General features: G+C 36.8%; 1 long non-coding RNA gene across 1 annotated transcript; it reads right to left on the bottom strand.

Moving 5' to 3' along the window:
* Positions 1 to 839: 839 nt before the first annotated feature.
* LOC149544595 (uncharacterized) lies at positions 840 to 1,782 on the bottom strand. The gene is made up of 6 exons (XR_016355119.1): positions 1,676 to 1,782; positions 1,512 to 1,580; positions 1,355 to 1,420; positions 1,177 to 1,266; positions 1,010 to 1,075; positions 840 to 923 (listed from the first exon to the last, which is right to left on the bottom strand). It is a non-coding gene; the product is annotated as an uncharacterized LOC149544595 (long non-coding RNA).
* Between the last annotated feature and the right edge of the window lie 10,494 nt (positions 1,783 to 12,276).

Below are 12,276 nucleotides of genomic sequence, written 5' to 3'. Positions count from 1 at the left end.
ACATATCTAATTTAATGTCATACACGAACATATCTTATTTAATGTCATACATGAACAAACATATAATATAAAATGATAACCAATAATGTCATGTACATTAACAAACACATAGTATATTATGATAACCAATAATGTCGCATATGAACAAACATATCATATATTAACCAATAATGTCATAAGTCGAATAATGTCATACATCAAATAAATGTCATACATCAAATATAAAATGTCATATACATCAAATGTGTATTGAATATGTCCACTGATGCCTATATATATATATATATATATATATATATATATATATATATATATATATATATATATATATATATATATATATATATATATGTATATATATATATATATATATATATATATATATATGTATATATATGTATATGTATATATATATATATATATATGTATATATATGTATATATATATGTATATATATGTATATATATGTATATATATATGTATATATATATGTATATATATGTATATATATGTATATATATGTATATATACATGTATATATATGTATATATATGTATATATATATGTATATATATATATATATACATATATATACATATATACATATATATACATATATATACATATATATATATATATATACATGTATATATATATATATATATGTATATATATGTATATATATATATATATATATATATATACATATATATATACATATATATACATATATATATATATATATACATATATATATATATATATATATATGTCTAGATCAACTATATCTTTTCCTTCCCACAAGGGGAAGGAAACAAATCTCTCGACGTCTTCTGTCGTCATGTCGAGGGAGATGGTGGAGATGATAGGGTCCTCCTGACACGCTCGCTCATCCTCTTGTTGAGGCTCTTCTCCAACTCGAGCTGATACAAACAAAGTAGATATGAATCAGTATGTATTATACGTTGAAATCAAATATATGTACACACAAAATCAATTATTTTCTTACCGCCATCAAATAGTCACTCTGTACATCCACCTCGAAGGCTCGTGGACGATCAGGCGTGACGAGACCCTACAACAATTCAATAAATATAATCACTTATAAATAACATTAGAAATTTTGAGACTAACTATTATAAACAACAACTAAAAATGGAGAAAATTCTTTCATACCTCAGTCAATGGCTGTGAGCTAGCCATAGCTGTGGCCACTCCATGATCAACAGACTGTCGGAGATGAGGAGGTGTGTCCGACGTCATGAGCTGCATGTCATACAATACACGTTACATGTAACATGAAACATGAAACAAATATAATAAAATGAATTAAATTAACATGAAACAACTGTACCTGTTCGAAGCTCGTACGATGTCTATGCTCTGAGTCCATACTAAAGGTTGAGGGTCCTGTGGAGAACTGATGCACGTGCATAATTTTTTTTGTCAATCCTTAATATGATAACTTAATGAATATATGTATTAATTTAAATGATTAAATCGATACATACCTCTGGACTCGTGGAGGGGACAAAAAATGGGGCCGGAGCATCGCTGCTAGGCTCGGCAACACTCTGACCCTGAATTTTGAACAATGTCAATAGATGCTAATTAATTAATCATTCACTATACATATGAAATGTGATCAAATTAGTAAATTATAATTGTAATTTACCTGTGTGTCAATGCCAAATGTTTCGTTCAAGAACTAATCAGTGACGAGCCCATCATCCGCAGCATCTCCAGCATGAGTGCCAAATGTGCATAGGGATCTGCATGAAGTGCACATGTGACCATGACGCACAAAAGGGTCCCCCTCAACTAATGGGCCCATGGAATGGATGAGGGTCTGCGTCAAAGCATTAATGGTCCCTAGAGTGTTGGCCTCTACATGTTCCTTCACAACTGAAGGAATAGTCACATGCTCACGTTGTGGCTTGACCACAGGTGCCCTAACTACATTAGGGTCACGACGTGCTCCCGGCCTCTCGAATGATGACCCCCCACCTCTACCCTGGGAGTCTAATAGATCAAAATAATTGGGGATCTCCCCAAGGACAAACTCACAATACAATTTCTTCAAAAAATACATTGGGACCTCGTGATTGTTGCAAGGAGGGGCATCAAAAACCATCCACCATCTATCACAAAAATGATTTCTCATAGCATCATGTATACACCAATGGATGGGGAACCATTTAGTACCCTCTCTAACAGTATTTTGCTCACCGGGTTTTCTAAATAATGCACATATTGAACCTTTTGGTATTTCTTTTTTTTTAACATCTTCATATGACAATTTATTTGCATAAAATCTTTTTTGTTCTTCCCTCTTAACCTGCCAAACATCTAACTGACCAGTAACTGAGGCTATCTGGGTCTTAATGGATTCGAGGGATGATGCCAATTGAGCCCTCATTGGATTGGTTTGTCCAGCTTGTTTCAACCGACCAATAAGTCCTTCTAATTCAATTTTGCCTATCTCAATTTCATTTAATATATTTTCTTGTGTGCCTAGTGGAGGTCTTGGAATTGGTTCAGGTTGTGGAATTTGTTGTTCTTCAGGAGGGTTTTGTGGATTTTGGTTTTGAGGTTCTTCAGGTTCTTGAGGGTTTTGTGGATTTGCCGGTTGATTATGGACATTTCCTGATAAAGAATCAATTGAAATCCAAATGAATAAACAAATCTAAATAAAAATTGTAAAAACCCTATAAAACAATATGAAAAACATATAAAATAATGCAAAGTCAAGTTTAGATTACATACGGCATCGGCGTCGACGTGCTGGTGATCTTGGATTTTGTTGGCGAGGAGGCATATTGGCAAGGGATGTTGAAAATGAATTGTTTTCCAACTCGCGTGCGTGCTGCCCTTATAAATAGTAAAAATCACTATTAATATGATGGGCCGCGGGTGTGCAGCCCATCATTTATTAAAAAAATTGCTTTTTAATAGCGCGTGCGCGCTATTGAAAATTTTTTTCTTTAAAAAGGCTTGTCACCTTTTTGGCACCACAACTCGGTGCATATGCCTGCAAGTCAAGTAGCTAATTTTTCAAGCGAGCCCTAGGCAAGCAGTATAGGCTTGGCAAGGTACAATGAAAGCTTGAATTGAAGTTTTGATGAGAAGGGTGGATTGGCATGTGCCAATCTAGACTAGGAAATGAAGGATTAGAGTGTTAAGGGTTCATAACTCAGAGGAGGAGGTTGGAAGTGGAGTTTGAAACAATTGATGAAGGATTCAATGTCATTGCCTTTGAAACCCTTAAAATGAGGGTTATCTGAAGTTGTACTATATGGTTATCCTAGGGCCCTAAGACCTAAAAAATATTCAAGTTTATGTCATAGGGAATAAAATTTATGAAGATACCAAGTGGCCTTGTTAAGATTTTTTGGGAGTTGTAGCTTGTTCCTTGTTTTTATGAGGACTAATAGGGGCTCTTAGGGCTACAAGGTTAAATAGGGTAATTGGGAGTTGTGGGAGTGTGAAACTCATAAGAATGATATAAAATGGTAGGAAATGTGTCAAGAACCTCATAATGATAGTTCAAACTTTATTTTTTCCTTTTAGGTGCACTTGGTTAAGTTTTGACATTCTAGGTCAAATAGTGCATAATTTGTGAACTGTAGGGAGAGGATGGAAAATTGGATTGTTGGGTGAGTTTCTTGGTGAAAGGAGATTGGGAAGGAGTCCTCTAGGTTGGGGTTTGGAATAGTAACCCTAAGTAGGCTATGAGTAACCTAGGAAGAGAAAGAAATCTCTAGAGTGAAGAAGCTCCCCATCAAAGTGGTATGAGAGACATAATATTGTAGCTTGTGGTGGTATGTTGTATTCCACTAAGTCAAGTAGATCTTCAAAGATGGTTACCAATGTAGAGTTGACAAAGGATGTAGAAGAGAAAAAGTTTCTCATAGAAGAGAGGACAAGGCTTCTTGATGAGGCCCTAGAAGAGGTGAAAGACAAGATAAAGGAGATGGAAGATGCAGCCCAAGCTAAGGAAGATGAAGACTTCAACAAGGCTAAAGAGAAGCTGAGTTTGGAGGATGAAATACTTGAGCCAAATCCTCCACTTGGTGAACAACAACCATTCCTAAAAGCCCTCAAGGATTTTGAAGGAAAGAGCCTACAAAATGTCTCACTTTTCCATGGCAAGATGGATGCAGAGGTGGTCCTAGAATGGCTTGAGAGCATTGAGAACTACTTTGAATGTGAGGGGACAATAGAGGCCCAAAAGGTGAGATTTTCAAAACCAGATTGAAAGGTCAATCGTTGACATGGTGGAAGTTTGTGCAAGAGGAAAGAGAGAGTGAAGAGAATAAACGTATAGCTAATTGGAAGGCTACGGTGGCAAAGATAAAAGAAACCTATTTTCTAGAAGATTATGAGGTTCAAATTCACAAGCAGAAGGATCTTGATGTGGCTACCTATACTAAGGAGTTTCAAAAGTTGGCTCTAAGGTCAAGGGTACAAGAGGCAGAGATAATCAAGGTGGAAAGGTACTTAAATGGCCATAAGTGGTCCATTCAGGATGAGTTGAGTTTGTTTAGTCCTGCCACATTGCAGAGTTGTTTTCAAATGGCTAGAAAAGTGGAAGATAAATTGATAAAGAAAGGGGACTCAAGCTCCAATAATAGAGGTAGAGGTAAAGACTTTAAAGGTGGCTCAAGAGGACTGTAGTGGAAGGAATAATGAGCAGAGAAGCTATGGGGATTCCAAGTGGAATGAGTAGGCTAGTCAGATCAATCATAGGGCAGGATCTAGTGGAGGCAGAGTATCCAACAATGGTGGTAGAGACAGATATGGGAACAATAGAAGAGGCTTGCACTTTAGCAATATGAAGTGTTATAACTGTGGCAAGTTGTGGCACCCTACCTACAGATCTCCACAGAAGACATCATCCTCCCATGGAGTGAAGAAAATCACATACATCCAAGAGGAAGATAATCAGAAGGTAGGTGAAGATGATCTTGACATAGAGAAGGGTGAGAACCTCATTTTGAGGAGACTCTTGGTTAAGGAGCTAGTTAAGGATGAACCCAAGCAGAGAAGGGCATTGTTCAAAACTACTTGCAAGATACTATGGAAGGTATGCAAGCTAATCATAGATTTAGGGTATATTCATGATGTACTATTAGAGGATACAATACAAAAACATGGACTCGCAAAGATCCCACATGTGTGTCCTTATAGGGTGACTTGGTTGAACAAAGGGCAGAATCTCCTAGTGAATGAAAAGTTTGTGTAGAAATAACTATTGGTAAGTATCAAGGCAAGATCCTATGTGATGTGTTTCCCATGGATGCTTTCCATCTTCTATTAGGAAGGCCTTGGGAGTATGATAGGGAGGAATTGCATAATGGTAAAGAAAATAAGTATTTTTTCAAGAAGGATGGGATCACCTATAGTATATAGTCCATAGTAGAAGAAGACAAGGTTGAGAAGGATACTACCAAGACATTGTGGAAGAGTGGGGAAGAATTACTCAAGGATTTGAAGGAAGGTGAAGGAGTAGGGTATGCCATCATGGTGAAGCCCAAGGAGGAGAAGCCATCTTCACAAACACCTATACCTGCAGAGGTACAAAACCTATTGGATCAGTTCATGGAAATAATTTGTGATAGAGCACCACCAACATTACCTCCAAAGAGAGCCATAAGTCATCAGATTGACTTCATACTAGGAGCATCACAACCAAACAAAGCTTCATATAAGATGACTCCAAAGTAGAACAAGGAGATTGCAAGGCAAGTTACAAAGTTGCTTGATTAGGGGCTGATTAGGAAGAGCATCAGTTCATGTGTTGTACCAGTTGTCCAAGCACCTAAAAAGGGAGGTAAGTGGAGAATGTGCACTGATTCTAGAGTAATTAATAGAATCACAATTAGGTATAGATTTCCCATTCCTAGGATAGAGGATTTGATGGATTGTCTAGTTGGGGCTAGGTACTTTTCTAAAATTGATCTCATAAGTGGATATTATCATATTAGGATGAAAGAGGGGGATGAATGGAAGTTTGCATTTAAGACTACTAAGGGTCTCTATGAGTGGTTGGTAATGCCATTTGGTCTCACCAATGCACCAAGTACCTTCATGAGAGCCATGAATGAGGTCTTGAAAGAAAACATAGGAGTGTTTGTTGTAGTGCATTTGGATGACATCCTCATCTTCGGTAAAACCAAGGAGGAGCATATGAAACACCTAGAACTAGTGTTGGGGAAGCCTCAAGAGGAAAATTTGATAGTGAACCTTGAAAAGAGTGAGTTCATGAAGGAGGAACTAGTGTATTTGGGGTTTGTAGTATCCCAAGGGAACTTGAAGATGGACAAGGACAAGGTGGAGGAAATCTTGAGTTGGCCTACTCCTAGATCTTCTACTGAGGTCAGAAGTTTTCATGGCCTAGCACAGTTATATAGGAAATTTGTGAGGAGGTTTAGTGAGATTTTTGCACCCATGAATGACACCATTAAAGGAGGCATGAAGACCAAATTTACATGGATCAAGGTAGCAGATGCAAGTTTTGAGAGGCTAAAGAAAGAAATGGCAACACAACCAATATTGGTTTTGCCTAGTTTTGAGAAGTGATTGTAGTGGAGTGTGATGCTAGCAAGGGCAGTTTTTGTAGGGGTTGATGAAATCCAACTCCGCAGTCACCAAGATCACCTACATGCAAAATAACCTATCGAAGGGAAACCAAGAAGGAAGAGGTGGAGCTTGGAAAAACCCTAAATGGACATGAGAGAGAAATAATGCAAAACAATGAAAATGTATTTACAATGAGAATGCATTGTATTTACAATGATAGAGAGACCGAATATAAAGGCCTCATGGAAGCTTGTAGAACAAGCTAGAAAGTGGTAGAAGATAAGGTTGACAACGAAGCATTCTTCCACAAAAAAGGTGGAATATGCTAGAAGGGAACAAGCTCCTGTGTTGTCAACAATTTGTCACTACATGCATTAAATACTAAATATTAAATGAATGCATTAACCTAAGTAAGCTTAAGTAAATAGAATAAATAATTAATTATTTACTCTAACAGTTTTGAGCTAAGAGGGAAAACCAATAGCATTTTTCAATGAGAGGCTTAATGAAACTAAGACAAGGTATTCATCATATGACTTGGAGATCTATGGACTTTTCCAAGCCCTCAAGAAGTGGAGGCATTACCTATTACCTAAGGAGTTTGTGGTCTTCACAGATAATCAAGCACTAAGCTTTGTCAACTCACAAGAGAAGCTAAGTTTGAGGCACATCAAATGTATGGAATTCTTGTAGTCCTACACTTACATATCAAGCACAAAAAGGGGACAACCAACAAGGTGGTAGATGCTTTGAGTAGGAGGTTGTTGATAGTACAGGAGGTCAAGTTGCAGAGCATAGGATTGGATGGATTCAAGGATCTATATGAGGAGGAAACTAAATTTTCAGAGGCTTGCAAGGTATGTATTGATTTTGCTAATCATTTTCATAGTGACTTTGTTGAATACACCTTGCATAATGGGTTATTGTTCAAAGGACAACAGTTGTGCATCCCAAGGGGGACTATGAGGGAAAATCTCATACAAGAGAATCATAATGGAAGCATGAGTGGGCACTTTGGTCTTAATAAGACATTAGACCTTGTGGAGAGGTTCTATTACTAGCCTAAGATGCAAGGGGATGTAAGGAGGTATGTGGAGCAATGTGGCATATCTCAGAAGGCAAAGGGAACTTCATTAAATGTAGGACTCTACCAACCTCTACCCATTCCTAATAGGCCATGGGAGTGCTTTAGCATGGACTTCATATTGGGATTTCCAAGGACTAGGATAGGGTCAGATAGTGTATTTGCGATGGTAGATAGGTTCAGTAAGATGAGCCATTTCACCCCATGTAAGACAGCACATGATGCAAACAATATTGCCAATCGATTCTTCAAGGAGGTGGTTAGAATACATGGCTTACCAAGGAGCATATTTGCTGACAGAGATGTCAAGTTTATGGGCACTTTTGGAAGACCCTATAGAAGAGGCTCGAAACAAACCTAGCACATAGTTTTGCCTACCATCCCCAAATGGATGGGCAAATAGAGGTCATCAACAGGGTCCTAGGCAATCTATTAAGATGTCTAACCAAGGAGTATGGGAAAAGTTGGAAACAAGTCATCCCTCAAGCTAAATTTGCCACAATTACAATAAGAATAGAACAACAGGGTTAAGCCCTTTTCAAAATAGTGTATGAGACTCATCCAAGGGGAATCATGAAGCTAAGAGATTTACCAACACATGACAACATTAGTGGGCATGTTGATGACTTTCCTTAGTCCATGAAAGAAGTGCATGATTAGGTGAAACAAAACTTGATGGAGGCTAATCAAAATTTGAAGGAGAAGAAGAATGAGGAGAGAAGAGAATTATAGTTTCAAGTGGGAGACTTGTTTATGGTCTATCTGAACAAGGCTAGACTAGAGAAGGGCATCCCTACTAAGTTGCAGATGAAGAGGATTGGGCCCTGCAAAATACTTGAGAACTATGGATGCAATTCCTACAAGGTAGACTTACCGAAGGACATGGTTATCTCCCCCATTTTAAATGTAAAAGACCTAATACCTTAAAAGGGTCCTCAAATAGATGAACCAAAGTATCAAAAAGAGTTAAGCAAGGATATATCAAACCTATAAGTACCTGAAAAGAAGCAACCACAGGTGGAGAAGATTTTGGATTCTAGAGTGAAGAAGAGTACAAGAAACAAGGTCTACAAGGAGCATCTAGTGAAGTGGTTGGATACACCAAAAACTGAGGCCACTTGGATTGCTGAGAGTGATTTCAAGAAGCTGGCATCAATAAGGAATTTCTCTCTCCAACAATATCTTAGGCTTCTTCTTGCAGGGGGGAATGGTGCAGGAGCACCTAGGGGTAAAGGTGAAACCCTCATGCATTTTTGGTTTGTAAATGGTCTAACCAACCATTGAGGTAATAAAGACTAGGAATAAATTCCCAAGGTACATTTAGGAGGTTTGCATGTTAGGTCATGATAGGAAAAATTGCTTAAAAATTGCTCAATGAGGAAAAATGTGGGAAAATGTCTTGAAAGGGGGCAATATGTGTGTAAGATTGGTCCTTAGGTGTATTAAGGTCATTTTAGAAGGTTTGGAAATAGACTGGCCAAGTTTGAAGGCTCAATGTGCAAAATTGCATAGCAACTTTTTGCACTGTTTTGAGGAACGAGCTACTTGGGTAGTTATAGCTTGAAAAAAAGGAAAGAATGGAGGAGGTAGTATATTTAAACCTTCTTCAAATCATTTCCAAGGGTTGGATAGTCACTTTTACGAACAACACATGTAGTGGAACAATTTTGATATCAGAAACATGGGTTTGAAGGATTGGATAGAGAAGGTGGATTGAATAACCTACTATTCTAGATGTAATAAATTTTTGAGATCATGTTTTAAATTGGTGCATATTTTTTTTGGTTCTGAGCATTCATTTACTATGGTTTTGAAAATTAATTAAGTTTTACCTTCCTATTGTCTGGTTTTATATTTCCAGCATTCAAATGGCTATGGTTTGAAATTCCTTGGTCTAAATACCATGACCTTTGTAGATCAATAAATAGCCTCTGTAAATAGTGTATATAGTGATTTTGGGGTTTTTGCAAGACAAGTAGCTAATTTTTCAAGCGAGCCCTAGGCAAGTAGTGTAGGCTTGGCAAGGTGCAATAAAAGCTTGAATTGAAGTTTTGATGAGAACAATGGATTGGCACATGCCAATATAGACCAAGAAATGAAGGAGTAGAGTGTTAAGGGTTCATAACTCAAAGGTGAAGGTTGGAAGTGGATTTTGAAACCATTGGTGAAGGATTCAATGGCATTGCCTTTGAAACCCTTAAAATGAGGGTTTTCTAAAGTCGTATTGTACGATCAGCCTAGGGGCCTAAGATCTAAAAAATCTTCAATTTTTGGTCATACAAAATAAAATTTTTGAAGACATGAAGTGGCCTTGTTAAGAGTTTTTGTGATTTGTAGCTTGTTCCTTGTTTTTATGAGGGCTAATAGGGGCTCTTAGGGCTACAAGGCTAAACAGGGTAATTTGGAGTTAAGGGAGTGTGAAACTCATAAGAATGATTTAGAATGGTAGGAAATGTGTCAAGAACCTCATAATGATGGTTCAAATTTGATTTTGTCCTTTTAGATGCATTTGGTGAATTTTTGGCATTCTAGTTCAAATAGTGCATAGTTGGTGAACTAAAGGGAGAGGATGGAAAACTAAATTGTTGGTTGAGTTTCTTGGTGAAAAGGGATTGGGAAGGAGCCCTCTAGGTTGGGGTTTGGAATAGTAACCCTAAGTAGCCTAAGAGTAACCTAGGAAGAGAAAGAAAGATCTAGAGTGAAGAAGCTCCACATCAACCTTTCTCTCCTCCAATAGGCTTAGACACATGGTCTCCAGAGGAATAGGGACATGAGATATGAAAATGGCCAGACCTTCTATATTTGACATAGAACAACTCCACTTTCTCATATTTTGGTGATTGGACAAAGGATACAAGCTTTGATTCCAAAGTAAAAAAAGTAGGCATCTCTTTGTTAACAATCACACTCACACAAATTCTAACAAAAAGAAGCCTAGTTTTAGATTGTGTGATCTTATCGATTGACATGAGAGTCCCAAAGGATTCATCTATACTTCTAAACACCTAGTTACTCCAATATTCCAATGGTAGGCTAGGGAGACACACATAGGTAGAAAATGTTTCTCCAAGGTCAATCACTAGGTCTAGCCTTGGCTTCCATTTATAAATTGCCAAAGTGTTCTTAGCATTATTTTCTAAGGTCCACAACCCATTTGAAAGAACAACAATAATATCTTATTACAAAACGTGAATAAGAACATCCCACTTACTAGGGCATTTATTTTAACATTGCCTTTGAGCGACTAGGTTGAGGTGGCCCACTTTCCAAGTTGATCAATAGAGGGTATGAATAGGAGAAATCACCTAACCAAAGTGAGTTCTAGTTCCTTGATAGCTTCCTCCAAGATGACATATGCGACACTAATTATTGTCCCTTTAACCGAGCATGAGCCATTAGGCAAGGTGGAAGATGAAGGGAATGTGGTAGCTCCACCAATAATTTTTGAGGCAAAAGAGACCCCAATCTTCCTAGGGAAAGCTAGGGTGTTATTACCTTCAAGTGCAATCTTGTCGATAACTTCAACAACCGAGGTAGCTCCAGAATGTTGGTTCTGGTATTTGGGTTCCAAGTTGGTAGCAACCACCAAAGGGTTGGATTGAATCTTAGCAGCCGAAGGAAAGTATAACAACCACTAAATGGGTAAGGACAGTAATGAAGCTATCGACTTCCCTTAGGCTAGACATGGACCGAAGGGTTAAGGGGGATCCAAGCACTTTGTTGAATTCGGGGAAATTGCTAAGAAGGAATAATTTTTATGAAGCTCTATTGATGAGATCATCAAGATATTAAAAAAATAGTTAAATGTACAAGATACTGTACATCACTACTACTTCAGCTTGTTAGTTTGTCATTTTTATAAATATAATTTTTTGCATAAATATTTTTACTTAATTAAAAATTCATTACATAAATATATTCAAAAGATTCATTAATGAAAACTTTGTATCCACTCCACTCATTTTTCATAACTTTTTATATGTCAAAAATAGAAAATAAATATAATACTATCAATATTTTTTATTATATAAATACAAAAAATAACTATCATTTATTCAGAATTTTTTTTTAAAATTATATGTCATGCATCTTAATTTTCATATATATGTAGACAACATTTGAATAGAAAATAGGTATACATCATTTTTCCCTCATACATATTCAAAAAGTCTACATCATTAGAAAATTGATCATGCCACCCCACGAGCTCTATAAGAAACACATTGGAAAAGTACAACTGAACATTTAAAATACTTGATCCCGTGGTAGCACAAAGTTCTATAATAAATACATTCAATTTTTTAAGTTTTACATTAAAAAAATTTATCATGGAGGACCAAAATGTTTTCTAAGAAATGGATTCAAAATATTCACTAGATCATTTGTGGCCACATCAGCGTAAACAACAACACGTTAAAGTCTTTTTATATGAGAATAAGTCTTTTTATACGAGAATCGATGTGGCCAGCCTTAAACATCACACACTAACCAAGAAATTAAGCTTGAAAAAGTATGTCAAACTTTGACTATTTAACACTTTTATTCTAATCGTTCGCATTAATGTGTGATGTTTAAGTCGTTCGCATGTGGAGGGAAAGAATCGTGTCTTC

This window comes from Cupressus sempervirens, chromosome 8 (genome assembly GCF_028749045.1).
Source record: "Cupressus sempervirens isolate cs-2001-9-10 chromosome 8, ASM2874904v1, whole genome shotgun sequence".
NCBI lineage: Eukaryota > Viridiplantae > Streptophyta > Pinopsida > Cupressales > Cupressaceae > Cupressus > Cupressus sempervirens.
This window is presented reverse-complemented; position numbering and strand designations above follow the sequence as displayed.